The following is a 16,983-nucleotide window of genomic DNA, read 5'->3' on the forward strand; positions in this document are numbered from 1 at the left end:
CCGACAGCTTACTGAAATGCGTTGGATATCTTTTTGTCCCAAACGAGCCTTAGTAGTGACGTCACTCACCAGCTCCAACTGCATCCGATCCCTTCAAGTGGCAAGCGAGGTAGAGACGCCTATATCTACACAGCAGGATTTGAACACAAATTTATTTGAACGCAAGGATATTCACCTCCACCGCTTTCAAAAACCAGGTACCATTTCACTAAGTACAGTGTACCTGATTGGCTGGATATTTATGTATCATTACTGGAGAATATTCTAACAAACGTACACCATTTTTTCAGTGTAACGGATGATCAGATCGGCGAGTCTGATAGTCCGGAATTCTTTCCAAACCAGGACCTGTCAGTTTCCTCCTTATTAGAGGTAACTATCCTTTTGTTCTTTACAGCACTAATAGTGGAATAACACAGTTACACCACTTACACCATTTATTAATTTATCACTTTTTTTTTTGTAATTCACAGAAAGCAGTAATCACCCAATGAAGTCTAAGGCTATACTCATATTCATATAATTACTTCAATAAATTAATATATGTAAGCATAATTTTTTGTTCTTTGTTCATTTCTTTGGACACTAATACACGTTTCCCTATCGCAAGCGCCTGATTACCATACATTTGGGTTTTAAAATTTGCCTGCCTATTGAGCGTTCGCCGTTCGCAAATGGAAAATTTTATGTTCGCAACATCACTAGACAAGACAAGGTCCTGTACGGGGACACCACACTGTCAAAGAAGCCAAACATTTTAGGCTTCTTTCTCCAGAACAATGCCCCTATTTATAAACTCCCTATGTGTATTACAACACACAGTAATAGTGCCCGCTTTGTGCCCCCACTCATAATTTTAGGCAGCCATACGTATATCTGTAGACCCCCTTTGTGCCCCCATATGTAGGTGTAGGCCCACTTTGTGCCCTCATATATAGTTGTAGGCCCCCATATTATACCCATATATAGCTGTAGTTCCCTCTGTTCCTCCATATATACTTGTAGGCCCCTATACTGCCTCTATTTATAGTTATAAGCCCCTATGTCCCCCCACATATAGTTATAGGCCCCACTGTGTGCTCCCATATATAGCTTAAGGACCCTCTGTGTCCCCCTGTATAGTTATAGGTTCCCTGTGTGCCTCCATATGTAGTTTTAGGCCCCTTTGTGTCCTCATATATAGTTGTACTCCCCTATACAGTCTATGGCTGCAGACAGTATGCTTGTGTACAGCCCCGCTTTGGTGCTCCGACCACTTCTCTTCCAGACCAGGGTCATACCAGTAGGTCCCCAGAATGGAGGAGCAATGGTTAGAGCACTGAAGGTCGGCTGCTGTATAATTACATTCCTGGCCGGTCCACGTTTCTTTTTGCTCGGCTGCTTTACTTCTTCTGTCTGAGCGCACAGCATATCAGTGACCTGCCTCCTGGCAGCCTCTGCGGACTTAAAGTGGCCAATGGCGGAATAACTGGGACATCCCTGTGTCTTGAAAAAACTTTTAGCATATGGGGATGTCCAGGTTATATAGAAGTCGGTGAGCAATGTTGCTTGTGGTACCCTGTACTTCCTTTACCCCCCTGATGGCAGCCCTTCAGAGTTATGATCACTTCACTATGATTTTAACCTATGGAAATTAGTAATACAATCACCTTCTAATTTTACAATCGTATCAGAGCAAAAATATGGCAACTGATGTGCACCAAGAAGTGATATAATTTAGCCAATACAATATCTAAATATTCTTGCTGTCTTTATGATTTTGTTTATGAGAATTCCACTGATATCCTTTCATTTCACTGTAAATTTATAGAAAATGTGCTGCCACCTAGTGAGGAAACAAAAAAGCTTTGTATCAGTTTTTGTTACACTCAGTCATTGTCTTCTATCAGTGTGTATCTTGCACAGTAATACACGGCAGAGTCCTCAGTCTTCATGTTGGTCATTTGTAGATATAACAGGTTATTATTGTTATCTCTGGAGATTGTGAATCGTCCATTAACAGAATCATGATAGTATATGCTGCCCCCGTCATATCTAATATATGCAACCCACTGTAATCCTCCGCCAGGACTCTGTCTAACCCAGCTCATATAGAAGCTACTGAAGGTGAATCCAGAAGCCGTACATGAGGCTCTATAGGAATTCCCGGGCTTTATCACCACTGGGTCTGATGACTGGACAAGTTGCTGAGACTGGACACCTGGAAAATAGAGAGAATAAGGTGACATCCATAGAAACATCTCATCATAGTGATAGTAATATCTTTATTGTAATGTTCTAGTAATGGTCACCTGACAAGCAGGCCAGTGATATAAAGAGGAGCAGGAAAGTCTTCATTGCTGCTGGGTGTAGATGTAGGAGGTGATGTGTGATCCGTCATCACTGTCTTTATTATGGAGGAGATCTTACACTATAGGAAGTGACGTCACCTCATTTACATATTATGGGGCATATATACATTTGTGGATCTATCATATACAGTATACGTATGATACAATAGATCCACCTGAATGTTATATCCATATATTTAAAAATGAATAGCCATAGCCTTGAAATTATATTAGCACATTCACAAGTTGAGTTGTACACAAAGCCAAACTGATAAAACAACTACAGGAAACTTATTGATAGGCATGGCTTCCTGTGGTTTCAAGTGTTTTATTTCCATAAGACAAAAAAACAGCACATACTTTTTTTTCTCAACCTTACTTTTTCCTTTCCTTAAGTCCGAAGGCATAGAGGAGTAAGGCTGGATAAATAATAGTGATAAATACAATAAATTATTTTAAAGGGGTTCTCCGGTGCATACACATCTTTTCCCCCATCCAAAGGATAGGGGATAAGATGCCTGATCGCGGGAGTCCCGCCACTGGGGGCCCCCGGGATCTTGCAAGCAGCACCCCTTTTGTAATCAGTCCCCAGAGCGTGTCTGCTCCGGGTCTGATTACAGGCGACCACCGAGACGGCGGCGTGTGACGTCACGCTCTGCCCCTCAATGCAAGCCTACGGGAGGGGGTGTGATAGCTGTCATGCCCCCTCCTGTAGGCTTGCATTGAGGGGTGGAGGCGTGACGTCACACGCCGCCGGCCCGGTGGTCGCCTGTAATCAGACCCGGAGCAAACACGCCCCGGGGACTGATTACAAACAGGGTGCCGAGTGCATGATCACGGGGGTCCCCAGTGGCGGGACTCCCGCGATCAGGCATCTTATCCCCTATCCTTTGGATAGGGGAAAAGATGTGTAAGCACCGGAGAACCCCTTTAAGCCTACCTGTCAGATCCCACAAAAAAAAAAAATTGTTATTGAGTACCTAATCCTGACTAGTGATGAGCGGCATTGACCATATTCGAATTTGCGATATTTTGCGAATATATAGGCAAACATTCGTCCTATATTCGCGAATTTTGCATATTCGTTATATTCGAATATTCGCATATGTGAATATTTGCATATTCGCGTATTCGAGGAAGAAAACAATGAGGGGGTGGGCAACTTTACTATTGGTTGCTATGGATGTTGTTGATAACCTCTGACAAGTGTATTTGCATCATTTTAATTGGCCCACAAGTGAAAAGAAGGAATAAGCAAGTATTCACATATGCGAATATGCACATATGCGAATATTGACATATGCGAATATGCTCAAAAATGAACATTCGCAATTTCGAATATATTGAGAATAAATATATTCACGAATTTGCGATATTCGCAATAAAAATTTGAAATGCGAATATTCACGCCCAACACTAATGCTGACCATGTACATCTCATTGTTATGCCTCTGTTACCTATATTTATTATAAAAATCCTCTCAGGGGAAGGGGACGTGTCCCTCCTTTTGTTGGCAGTCTTGTTCACGATTGATCTCTTGTCCATGACTCATGGACAAGACGGATGCTGCATCACGACTGGTTTGTGCTGTTTTCTTTATTAAATATTCAAAAAATTTAAACAACCACATTACAAAAGGTCTTTAATTTTCATCAGTAACAACATATAACATTTTTTGGGGGGGATCTGACAGTGCCCATTTAACCTGTTGCCGTCACAAGAAGAGTATGCTTGCCCTGTCATCAGTGTATGGAATTGGCTCAAAACTCGATCCTGCTCCATACCCAGCAGCACCTGTTGACACTAAGAGCTGCACACAGGCTGTACTAGCAAAGCACAGAAAAATGTATTCAATGTATTTTAATAGCATTTTTACAGGGGTTATCCAGGAATAGAAATGCAGGGCAGATTTCTTGAAAAAGCAGCAACACACCTGTTCTCAGGGTGCGTTCAGTATTACAACTTAGAAGCAACAGGAAAAGGGGAGGGCTCAACCAAGGATTAATATATGCGATGAAGGGGTGCTACCAGCAGCCAAAGAAGCACAATCTATGTCAAAGAAGAAGTAAACTACATATAGTGCACACCCAAAACAAGTATAAGTATCAAATATGCTTTATTGAAAAACCACATGTAAAAAAGGAGACACAAAAATCTAAAACCAATTAAAAAGGCTCAAACAAAGGCCTGGCAACATCACTAGGGAAGGGGTGATAACCCCCTAACCCCTACCCTGCCCTATACATGGTACACAAATAAATAATGGTTGCTCCAAAGAAAAAATGAACAAAAAATGACAAACCCAATAATTATAATGATCTGTGGAAAAGCATGCAGTGCAATTATACAGTATATGAGAAAATACCAAAATGCAAGCAAACCACAGACGAAGGAGCAATGGTGGAATAGCAATAGGGCAGGGAGACTGGAACCCCACGCGTTCCATCACTCTCTGGTGACTTTGTCAGGGGTGATGTGCTCAAGTTCTGAGTCTCCTTCTTTATATACACATTGTATTGTAAGAAAATACCTGTCAGGTGTGATGTCCATGCTTGTGTGCACTCTGTGCCGGGCGCGTGCTATGTGAAAGGGTAGACTTCCGCCAGCAGATGTGTGTACTTCCGCCTGGCTCCTCTTTTGTGTGAACATGCATGGGCGGTGCTATGAACATAGCCACCGGCGCACGCACTAATGCTGGACTCCCTGGTAATTGTATCTGCGCATGCGCTGGTGATGCTGCTGCCAAAGCCGAAAGATGAGACGAAAAGATTTATCTGCACCTACAATAACCAATGGAAAAGAGTACGAGAAATAGTAGAAGAGAATTGGAAAATTCTATTATCAAATGCACGGGTGCGGACAGCAATACCCCAGAAACCTTCTCTAGTCTCTCGCAGACCTACTAACTAGGAGCCACTTTAAAAGACCTACTAAATCAATACGATCAGGGTGGCATTACCATGGATCATATCCATGTGGACAATGCACTATATATCAGTTCATGATGCCGACCCAACATTTTACGAATCCATCCAATGAAAAACAGTACCATCTGAAACATTACGTTAACTGCAAGTCATTTACGTCATAATTTGTCCATGTGATAAATGTTATGTTGGACAAACAGGGCAACAGTTGCGCAAAAAGATCAAAAAACATGTCTCTACCATTGCTTTAGCCAGGAGGGACAAAGAAAACAATAGAACCCTTACTACAGTTGCGAATCATTTTCTGAAGTATCATGGAGGGCGTACAAACGGATTATGAGTAGTAGGCTTGGAGAGAGTCACCAATGATCTAAGAGGAGGACCGATCACGAGAAGACTGTTGCAGATCGAATTCAGATGGATATCTTTGAACTAGGGACGGCTTCACCGACAGGACTAAATGAGGATTTACTCTTCACGAGTTTTTTAGGTGAGTAACATGTAGGCTTTCAGATGGTCGTTCTTTCTAGTCATTTTTTTTGTCCCTTTTCTTTTTATATATAGTGTTATGCTTCCCCTTTCTCCCCTTTTCCTTCCCCCCTTTTTTTCTTTTTCCCCTTCCCTTTTTTTGTTTACGTTATTTCGAATATTAGTTATTTATACTATCTTTAGGATCATATATACTATCAGTGAAGACTCAACGGCCCTGTGCATTACTGTGAAACAATATCTTATTCCAGATGTCGAAGAAATTTCTTATGATGAAAAGACTTACCTGGTCTGTTTACCTATATGCTGGACCCCAACCTGCAAAGAAAAAGAGAATTATTAATGGACATTTTATACCCAAAGACATTTTGGATATGTCCTTTGTCGAAGACATTTCCGAGAGAGACATTTCTCTAGACACTACACACTGGACGTCGTTACTATTTTCCATTCTCTATTTTTAATCCCCATTTTGGACCTTTTTTTATTTCATACCTGGACTCCATGGGAGCCTGTCCCACACGATGCTCCATACAGGAAATATCTGCCTCCTCGCATAAAGTATTGGTCGGGGATTTTCCAGGCCTGGACCCCTACTTGTGAGTGAGAGGAATTAAATAACATTATTGACCAATAAAGTTATTGTTTTGTATACATTATAATTATTATTTTGTTATCATATAGTACTTCTATGCTGGTTTGTAAACCACAGGTGTGATGTCCACTCTGCTGCACTGTGCCTCTCCGGGGATAATAATTATATGCACACCCATTGGTTGCACAAGGGTTATACTAACATATATGCACATCCATTAGTTGTATAAAGGTCATTATAATACTTAACTTAGCATCCATATAGTGGTGTAGACAATAAATATTAAGACCCCCAATTATTGACATATAGTTTTACACATGGAATTAACCTTGTACCGTATGTAGGGTAATTTGTTCTGCATCATATATAGGGTCATCTAGTGTGTAGTTTGGTTTGGGACCCTTGACCATGATATGTAAATAGGTAATATATCGTTCAAATAAAAGACTGTCCCTCAGTAGACACATAGTTGATATTCCCATCGGTCATATTTATATATATATATATATATATATATATATATATATATATATTTTTTTTTTTTTTATATATATATATATTTTTTGTAAGATAATTTTTTGTCTTCACACTGTCTAATACTGTCACGTTATGTTCACTGCACACATGAATACCATCACTATACAGATTTCAAACATACTCTAATAGATTTATTTTCACTTATTATCATTGCTATATGTATTCTACACACACCCACTATACCTATTATGACTAGCACTATTATCATTATTTTCTCATATGTTTATTATTTATTTATTATTCACTTATTTATTATCTTTATTTATTTATTTTTCCCAATATCAATTTTGGTTGTTTTCCTTGTGCATTTCTATAGGGTGTGCATGTAATATATCCCTGTGACTATTATTTTCTTGATAACTTATGCATTGTTGTTACAGTAATTACTCTGATGGAGATGCATTACCCCATGCCCTCCTGGTCCTTTTCATTGCGCGTGCGCGGCATCCATCCATTCATGTGATCACATGATGACCCACATGACCCGATTGAGTCACGTGTGTGAACAAATCACGCTATGCGCTGGTTTAGACGCAGCAGTGACAATTACCAGGGAGTCCAGCATCAGTGCGTGCGCCGGTGGCTATGTTCATAGCACCGCCCGCGCATACGCACACAAAAGAGGAGCCGGGTGGAAGTACACACATCTGCTGGCGGAAGTCTACGCTATCACATAGCTTGCGCCCGGCACAGAGTGCACGCAGGCATGGACATCACACCTGACAGGTATTTTCTTACAATACAATGTGTATATAAAGAAGGAGACTCAGAACTTGAGCACATCACCCCTGACGAAGTGACCAGAGAGTGACGGAACGCGTGGGGTTCCAGTCTCCCTGCCCTCTTGCTATTCCACCATTGCTCCTTCGTCTGTGGTTTGCTTGCATTTTGGTATTTTCTCATATACTCTATTATTGCACTGCATGCTTTTCTACTGATCATTATAATTATTGGGTTTGTCATTTTTTTTGTTCATTTTTTCTTTGGAGCAATCATTATTTATTTGGGTACCATGTATAGGGCAGGGTAGGGGTTAGGGGTTATCACCCCTTCCCTAGTGATGTTGCCAGGCCTTTGTTTGAGCCTTTTTAATTGGTTTTAGATGTTTGTGTCTCCTTTTTTACATGTGGTTTTTCAATAAAGCATATTTGATACTTATACTTGTTTTGGGTGTGCACTATATGCAGTTTACTTCTTCTTTGACATAAACAGTATTACAACTTAGCTCTCATCACTTTAAAGGGGTACTCCGCTGTAAAACATATTTTTTTAAATCAACTGGTGCCAGAAGGTTAAACAGATTTGTAAATTACTTCCAGTATTTATCAGCTGCTGAATGCTCCACATGAAGTTCTTTTTTGTTTATTTATTTTTTTATTTCCTTTCTGTCTGACCACAGTGTGCTCTGCTTACACATCTGTCCATTTTAGAAACTGTCCGGAGTAGAAGCAAATCCTTAGCAAACATCTCCTGCTCTGGACAGTTCCTGACATGGACAGAGGTGTCAGCAGAGAGCACTGTGGCCAGACAGAAAGGAAATTCAAAAAGAAAAGGACTTCCTCTGTAGTATACAGCATCTGATAAGTACTGGAAGGATTCAGATTTTTAAATAGAAGTAATCTGTAAAGTTAAATCAGTTATTTAAAAAATGTTTTCCAGTGGAGTTCCCCTTTAATGGAACTGAGCTGCAATACCACACATAGCCTGTGGAAAGGTGTGGTGCTGCTTTTTGAAATCGGCTCTGCATTTCTATTCCTGGATAATCCCTATTAAATATAAAAAAAACTAAATCCCCATAATAACACATTTAATCACCACCCTTTTCCGATTTTTCAAAAAAGTAAACAAAAACAAAACAACCATAAAGCAAATATGATATTGCTGCATGCCGTATTGTCCGTATATATGAATGATACCACATGGTGAATAGCATAACTGTTAAGAAATAATAAATGTCAGAATTCTGTTACTAAAATGAGGCCTCACATACTTCATAGACGGAAAATTGCAATTTATTATTTTTCTTTCTAAAATGTTTTTTTGTGGCAAGACAAGACAGAAACTATACAAATTTGGTATCATTGTAATTGTACCAATCTGAGAAATATAGAGAACATTTCATTTACCATCTAGTGAGCAGCATAAAAACAAGGACACCCTAAAATTTTCTAAATTGCAATTGTGCTTGTGGCAAATGATGCATTCCTACCTGTATTATGATATACTTTACCATAGTGGTCAGAAGCATGCCACAAACCACGTCCGAGGACACGCCTATAGAGGGTATATCCTATGAATAATAAATATGATCACTAAATTAAGGGAGGGTTGAAAGGGTTCTGCAAAACCGAGCATTATATATCCACATCCTTTGCACAAATACAAGGGTACTCCGGTGAAAACTTTTTATTTTCAATTTTTTTATCAACTGGTGCCAGAAAGTTAAACAGATTTATAAATTATAATACATTGTATTAACCACACCTCAAGGACCTTACCATACCAGATGGTACACAATGATGATAATTCAAGACAGTTTGTATGAGACAAATGTATAAAATGTATTACACAATTCAAAGCTGGAATTGAGCCCCTTAGGTTCCATCGTGTCGAATTCATAATTTTTTTTGCCCTCAGCTTTTGACATTTTAATCATAAAGTTTCCACCTCTCCAGCTATATGATTAAAATTTCAAAAGCTGAGAGCAAAAAAATTTATGAATTCGACGCGATGGAACCTAAGGGGCTCAATTCCAGCTTTGAATTGGTTTTGTTTCCTTTGATAGGTCTGGTCCGGGATCGACACCCACCACTGGGTAGTTGAAATGGCAGCCGAGGCCAGTCCTATACCAGACCTCCAACACATCTGCAGTGAATATCTCAACAAAATGTGTTATGTCTTTACTGTATTTTTCTATTTCATTCTATCATTCTACATGTCTGTATATTTTTTCAGTTTTTTATTTTTATTATTATTATCCTTCATATTTTAATTTATTTATTTCTATCTTTATTTCTATTTTCATTTCTATTATTTTTATTCAAATTTTTACTACCAATTTTTATTTTTATTTATCATTATTTTTATTTCTATATATCTCTTTATCTATTATCCATGATTACAATTTTGTTCATATTTTCTATACATTTGTAATAAAATATATTTTTTACTTCAACGTATTCCATTGATGCTTGAGATATATACATGAGGGTTTACAACTAGCTTTGAATCCCGTTCATGGGTCTAAAATGCACCAGTGTGAATGGGGGCTGACTTTTAATATGCTCTATATATATATTTTGTTTTGTTTATAGAAATTTTTGGGATTTTTTTGGTGGTAGGAGATATCTGTGATATGTCCCCTTTCACAACTACGTATGTATGTGTGATATCCTGGTACTGGACATGGTCCTGTACCTTGCGTTGTAAGTCCCCATAGTCAGAGTTCCTCTGTGCTGTTAGGATTCTCTTAGTGGGATAACCTTCAGTCACCTCTAATTTATTGTATATATTTATATATTTAGAATAATTAATAATATAAAGGTTACTTACAGAACCTTAGGTCATGTGATCTATAGTAAATGTGTTATGCTAAAGTTAAGGACCTTTCGGGTCATGTAATTTAGTCATATGATGTACCACAATCCTTTGTAATTAGGACTGACAGGTTTGGTTGACCAATAAGCTTTGAGCCTGCCCCTTCAGATATAAGGGTGCTGTATCCAATCATCGCTTTCTTTCCCCCGGGATATGACAGCGAGCGGAGCTCTGTGCAAATCTACAAGACTAATTAGGCTTGAAGCCTATTTCTTCAACTTCTTGATAACCGTGAGTCTACCTAACTCCAATTCAGCTAATTGTCAGGATCCGGACTGGTATGCGGGGAAGACATGGGTCGTGGATCCTCTGTGTCAGTGAGGTGATGGCGTGGGCCATACCAGGGGAACGGAATCTAAGAGGTTACTGGTTTTCACCAGAGCCCGCCGCAAAGCGGGATGGACTTGCTGCGGCAGGTAACTCCTAGGTCGTTCCACCCGATAGCGACTCAACCTCACTGTCTGCTGAGTCAGGCGCGGTACAGAAGGACTAGGCAAAAGGCAAGGTCAGACGTAGCAGAAGGTCAGAGCAGGCAGCAACAGTTCGTAGTCAGGGGCAACGGCAAGGGTCTGGAAACACAGGCAAAGGAACACACAGAAACGCTTTCACAGGGCACAAGGCAACAGGATCCGGCAGGGACAGGAAGGGGAAGTGGGTTAATATAGTGTGTGAAGTGCTTGGAACTAATTGGGCCAGGCACCAATTAATGGTGCACTGGCCCTTTAAATCTCAGAGACCCGGCGCGCGCGCGCCCTAGGGAGCAGGGCCACGCACGCCGGGACTGAGCAGAAGGATGGGGCCGGTGAGTGATACGGGATGCGACCCGCGGGCGGGCACGTCTCGCCACGGGGATCGCATCACTGCCGAGGGACACAGAGCAGCGCTCCCGGTCAGCGAGTCTGACCGGGGCGCTGCAAGTAAGAGAGTAACGCCGCAAGCGCTCCGGAGGGGAAGCGGAGCCCGGAGCGCTCAGCGTTACACTAATGCTACGTGACTACTGAGCCTAAACGAAAACCCTAAATTCAGTGGAACAGCGTAAAGCAAAGCCTTGAAGCTTATTCCCTACAAGGTCCCAACCAACCTGTGAGGCACCTAAAGTCCGGTCCTCTGTAAAGACTGTTTGCTGATTGCATCCTGCATTAATTCTGCAGTAAAGTTAATTCCAGTTTATTATAATTCCGGTTATGGACAATCCATTATTCCTCCCTATCATTCCTGAGACGGGTGGCAGTAGGATATATATACAGAGAGGAGCCTGCACCCTGGCGTCACGACAGTTAAGGGTTAATGCTACACCCTTTCATCACTGCACAGCTACACCCTATTCACCCTACACCCCAAGCTCACCAAATATGTCTCTAACAAAATGGAAATTAATTTTTATCTATCTATATTATTCACATTTGAAGAATCCTGGTTTTACATATTACTTTGCACATCGGAAAACCCATCCTTTTTGAGTCCATCCCATATGTTGAATGTATTACATCCTAATGAGAACCAAGTGTGGACTGACCATATAAATGGGACTAATTTGCTGTCTTGTACACAACTTGTCTACTGAGGAAGGGGTCAGATTAAGTACCCTGAAACGCTTCTAGAGCCTTGTATAATTTGAATATAGCACTAAAAAGATGCACTGCTATTTTCTTACAATCCACACTAAAGCTGGCTTGAATCAATTGAAGAGCCTACCACACCTGAGTCTCCGTTCCATGCATCATGTACGCTGGCTGCCTGTCTGTTTGAGCCACAAGATCCCCGTACATCAACTATTCGTCTAAGTCTGGGATCGTTGAATTGCCAAGCCACGAGTCCCACTTGCTGGAGTCTCCTGCTGGAGCCCGAATCCAGAGCCAACTCGTAAGTAACCGTCCCACACAGCGTACACAGAGCCCGCAATTGCAGACATCCAGAGGACTTCAGCGCCCGTACACTTCAACAGCCGCAGGACTTTATTTTCGGTCCATCGCAGCACAGGACCAGCGGCAGGAGATCCGGAGAGATATAATATTATAACACACTGTAGGTGACCAATTATAGTCATCCAAGACTGATCAATATTTATTATATATCCATTGTTTAACATCATATGCCAAACTATTTCAAACTCCAAGAGCATTTCAAAGTGCTGGAGTATTAAAATTGCCAAATTAACAGATAACACCACCATTACAAAAGGGCTTTAACCATTATTAGCAGTGTTTCATTTTTATTATTAGGGTCCAATGGTAAATATATAGTCAAGTAGTGCAATATTCTAATTATTTTAGTCCATATTTTGCTTGCTTTTTTCCATGCATGTTTTATTTATAATTGTTCTATAATTATGTGATGAATTTTATACATTTGTCTCGTACAAACTGTCTCGAATTATCATCATTGTGTACCATCTGGTATAGTAAGGTCCTTGAGATGTGGTTAATACAATTTATTATATTTTTCCCACATTTGGTCCGTGGGGATCGACCCTTTTAACCACATATACCACGGATTTTTTGGTTGTGAGCTGCACATACAATTCTCTTTTTTCCAGATTTATAAATTACTTCTATTAAAATTTTTTTACCCTTTCAGTACTTATTAGCAGCTGTGTGCTACAGAGGAAATTTACTTTTTGAATTTCTTTTTTGTCTTGTCCACAGTGCTCACTGCTGACACCTGATGCCCGTATCAGGAACTGTGCAGAGCAGGAGAAAATCCCCATAGCAAACCTATGCTACTCTGGACAGTTCCTGACACGGACAGAGGTGTCAGCAGAGAGCACTGTGGACGAGACAAAAAAGAAATTCAAAAAGAAAACAATTTCCCCTATATCATACAGCAGCTAATAAGTACTGAAATTATTAAGATTTTAAATAGGAGTAATTTACAAATCTGTATAACTTTCTTGCACTAGTTCATTAAAAAAAAAAAAAAAATTCTCCACCGGAGCACCCTTTTAAGGCTAGGTTTCAACACAAGTTTTTTTTTTTTTGTGCTTTTTGGAAAACTGTCATTGCAGTTTTTGAGCTGAAGTCAGAAGTGGATCCAGTAGGAAGGAGAAGTATAAATCCTTCCTTTATATTTCCAATTCCTTTTAAATACACTACTGGCTTTAAAAAAATAAAAAATAAAAATAAAAAAAACCTGTATAGAAACCTAGCCTACTTCTACCTTTGGCTCAAAAACTGCAGTGGCAGTTTTACAAAAAATGTCAGCAAAAAAACCTGTATGAAAACCTAGCCTAAAACGTTTGCATACCGACCTTTATGATTGATTACTTTACCATAGTTGTCAGAAGTGTGCCATAAACCATGTCTGAGGGCATGCTTATAGAGGGCAAAAAATGCAAACCAAATAGGATGGAACCAAGATTATAAATACAACTTATATTAAAGTACCAAATACCTCATCACGTGACGGCATGACGTAACGCCGTCAGCTCCGGGCCTCCGGACCGGCCCCTCACCCGCCGAACGCTGCTGGGGAAAAACTCCTGCAACCCTGCCCTGGCTTCCCCCCTCCTCCCCCCTCCTCTCAATGAAGATGTGCCGCTGATCGAGCTCTCTCACCGGAGGACAGGATCCGGACACGGTCGGGCGATGGTACACTCAGGCACAGCTGAGCCAGCTCAGGCTCCTGGAGAGGGGCCTGACAGCTTCATGGTTAGTGGCTGGATGGGACCATGTGATCCAGCAGTCATGTGACTCAGTGTTCCAGGAAGACGCCGAGGCAGGACGAGAGGCACAGGAGCCTGCACCAAGGGCTGAAGGAGTGTGTGGAGACAGATTGAGCCAGTGAAAGACTGTAAGTGGAGCTACACTACTCTATATGCTGCTGCACTGATGGTGGGGCTAGCTCTCCTCGGGATAATCGAGCTCTCTAGGCTATACTATGATATTATGATTAGTGGCTCAACCAGTATTATGGAAAATGCTATGGAAAATGTTTGCCAGGGGAATACCAGGGTATGTCCCTCTTTCCACTATGGGAGGTGTCATGGAGGGATGTACGGAAAAATAGTGAGGCATCCCTGGTATCCTTTATGGGGATGCTGGACTTTGTTGTTCTGACAACCTCGGCATGAACCAAGCTAGAGGGGGCTAGATGTGATGGCATACCTACCTCATTTGGAGCTCTGATGATCTCTACCAGTACATTTGCTTATTCGCCTGTCTTTACTTCTTTTCCCCCAGCAAGTGAGAGGTGGTGGATTGTATGCATTTCTGATCTGGGAACTGAATATACTGCAGAACTGTGAGTCTCGTTTGTTTTTTCCTTTTTTTTTTCTGCTCCACCTCCGGCTCCACCTATCTTTATTAAAACACCTTCCCGTATTGTGCTTAATTATAGACTTTCGGCTCCAGGTGTTGCCATGCCTCCCAAAGTCAATGCCAGAAAATCTATCGGGGGGGGGGGGGGGGGGAACAGTGATGCCCCAGATAATATAAGAATGGATAAATTCCTGAAGTCCCCACTTGATAATATCAAAACTAGGAACCAAAAACAAGTGGGACAAGAACAAGAACATTATAAAACTATGAGTGGATCAAGATTTACTATATTACAGTCAGGAGATGACTTGCCAGAGGTGGAAGGGGGGAATCTAGACTCACAGGTCCTGAAATCTATAATGAATGGGGTTAAAAAATTTAATAAGTCACTGGAGGACCTAATATCACAAATGGGTGCTTTAAGTGCGGAGGTCTCCTTTTATAAGAGAACACACCAACAAGATTAAAGATAGAGTTAAGCAGATAGAAAAAGCAGTTCCACGTATGGAAAAAGAGCTGGGCGAAATGCAAAAGGAGCGAGAAGTTCTGAAAGAGGATAACAAATATTTCAGAGAAAAGCTGGCAGACTTAGAGGACAGATCAAGACGTAATAATGTACGAATTGTGGGGATCCCGGAGGGTGAAGAAGGGGAAAACCCAACATCCTACATTGAAAAATGGTTGAAGGAGATTGCTGGGGAATCCCTACTCACAAATTTATTTGAAAAGCGTGAAAAAGCGTGATCCGGGTCTCGCGCCAAGAACGCTCTTGGTCAAACTATTATGCTCTCAAGATAGAGACTGCCTTTTGAAATTGTCAAGAGAAAAGGGAGCAATCCAAGTCGGCAACTCCAGGGTGTTCATGTACCCGGACTTTTCAAGAGATACCCAGCGCAGAAGAATGGCCTTTAATTCTGTTAAAAAGAGACTGCATGCGGCCGGCATTAAATTCTCTCTTTTGTTCCCCGCCAGACTGAAGATTACATTTGAGGAAAGGGTGTATTTCTTCACTAGTGACGATGAGACCAGTAAATGGCTGGAGGAGAGGGGATTATAGGAGGGGTAGGGGAAGCAGAAATTATGTAGAAGGTGGTGGAGGGGGGTCCGGAGGGAGAGGGTATAGTGCAGTTTAGAGATTCGTGGGTATCACGAGTCAACAGGGGGGGGGGGGGGGTTGGAGGGAGGATGGGAGGTTGGGGGGAGGGTTGGGGAAGAGGGTTGGGGAGGGTTGAGGAACTACCAGCTGGGATGCACCGCATAGCGAGAAGTGGACCCTGTCGGTTCCGGAAAAAAAGAACAGAAAAATGTTTATGTCTACGAATAACAGTAATAAAATATTAATATGGAATGTGAGAGGGTTAAAAAACAGGAGTAAACGGGTAGCAATATTAGATAGAATAAACAAGCACCTCCCAACAATTGTATGTCTCCTAGAGACCCAACTGACTAGGGATTCTCTGAATATCCTAAGTAAGGGCTGGATAAAGGAAGCTTTCCATTCTACTTTTTCAGAATATTCCTCAGGGGTCTCAGTCTTAATTCATAAGGCTGTAAACATGCAAGTGTTAAACTCTCTAATCGATCATAGAGGTAGATTTGTATTTCTCTATGTTAAATGGGAGGGTAGGTTATCTATCTTAGCGTTTACATACATCCCCCCTCCCTTTTCAACAGAAGTATTTCAAGTCTTAATGGATTTTTAGATGGATAAAGAGTTTACTGACCTTTGGGTAATGGGTGACATGAATGGCATTATGAATAAGGATCTTGACTGGCAGGGTAGAAATCTGGGAAATAATAATACCCTTTTGTATAACTGGTGTCAGGAGGTGGGATGGGAGGATGCCTGGCGAAAGCTATACCTGTACAAGAAGAAATTCTCCTGTTATAATGCCACTCACAAAACAGCCTCCAGAATTGATCATGTCCTTGTTAATAATGCAGGTCTAATTTTTACTCACAAAATAGTGTATGAGCCTGGGTGTGTGTCATATTAAAAAGGAGAGGAAGACACAGGAAGTCTCTAGGAGTATGTATATAAATCCCCATTGGTTAAAAATTGAGGATGTAACAAAGGGGGTAAGCTCTGAAATTAGAGAATTTTGGGAAATAAACAAAAGCACAGCTGATACTCTGATAGTATGGGATACACTAAAAGCTTTCTTGAGGGGGCTTCTCATTAGGAATATCGCCAGGTTTAAAAGGAAATGTAAGGAGAAGGAAAACGCGATACTGGGGAAAATAGTGGCAG

General features: G+C 41.0%; 1 long non-coding RNA gene across 7 annotated transcripts; it reads right to left on the reverse strand.

The window, feature by feature from the left end:
- Nucleotides 1-2,086: 2,086 nt before the first annotated feature.
- LOC130277128 (uncharacterized) lies at nt 2,087-14,191 on the reverse strand. Of its 7 annotated transcripts, XR_008845377.1 has the most exons (6): nt 13,867-14,191; nt 9,089-9,169; nt 6,243-6,343; nt 6,034-6,065; nt 4,862-5,111; nt 2,101-2,200 (listed from the first exon to the last, which is right to left on the reverse strand). It is a non-coding gene; the product is annotated as an uncharacterized LOC130277128 (long non-coding RNA). The 7 variants fall into 7 exon arrangements; XR_008845375.1 differs by lacking the exon at nt 4,862-5,111 and having other exon boundaries at nt 2,087-2,200; nt 6,243-6,340; nt 14,031-14,191; XR_008845372.1 differs by lacking the exon at nt 4,862-5,111 and having other exon boundaries at nt 2,087-2,200; nt 14,031-14,191.
- Between the last annotated feature and the right edge of the window lie 2,792 nt (nt 14,192-16,983).

The sequence above is a fragment of the Hyla sarda genome, chromosome 1 (assembly GCF_029499605.1).
Source record: "Hyla sarda isolate aHylSar1 chromosome 1, aHylSar1.hap1, whole genome shotgun sequence".
Lineage (NCBI taxonomy): Eukaryota > Metazoa > Chordata > Amphibia > Anura > Hylidae > Hyla > Hyla sarda.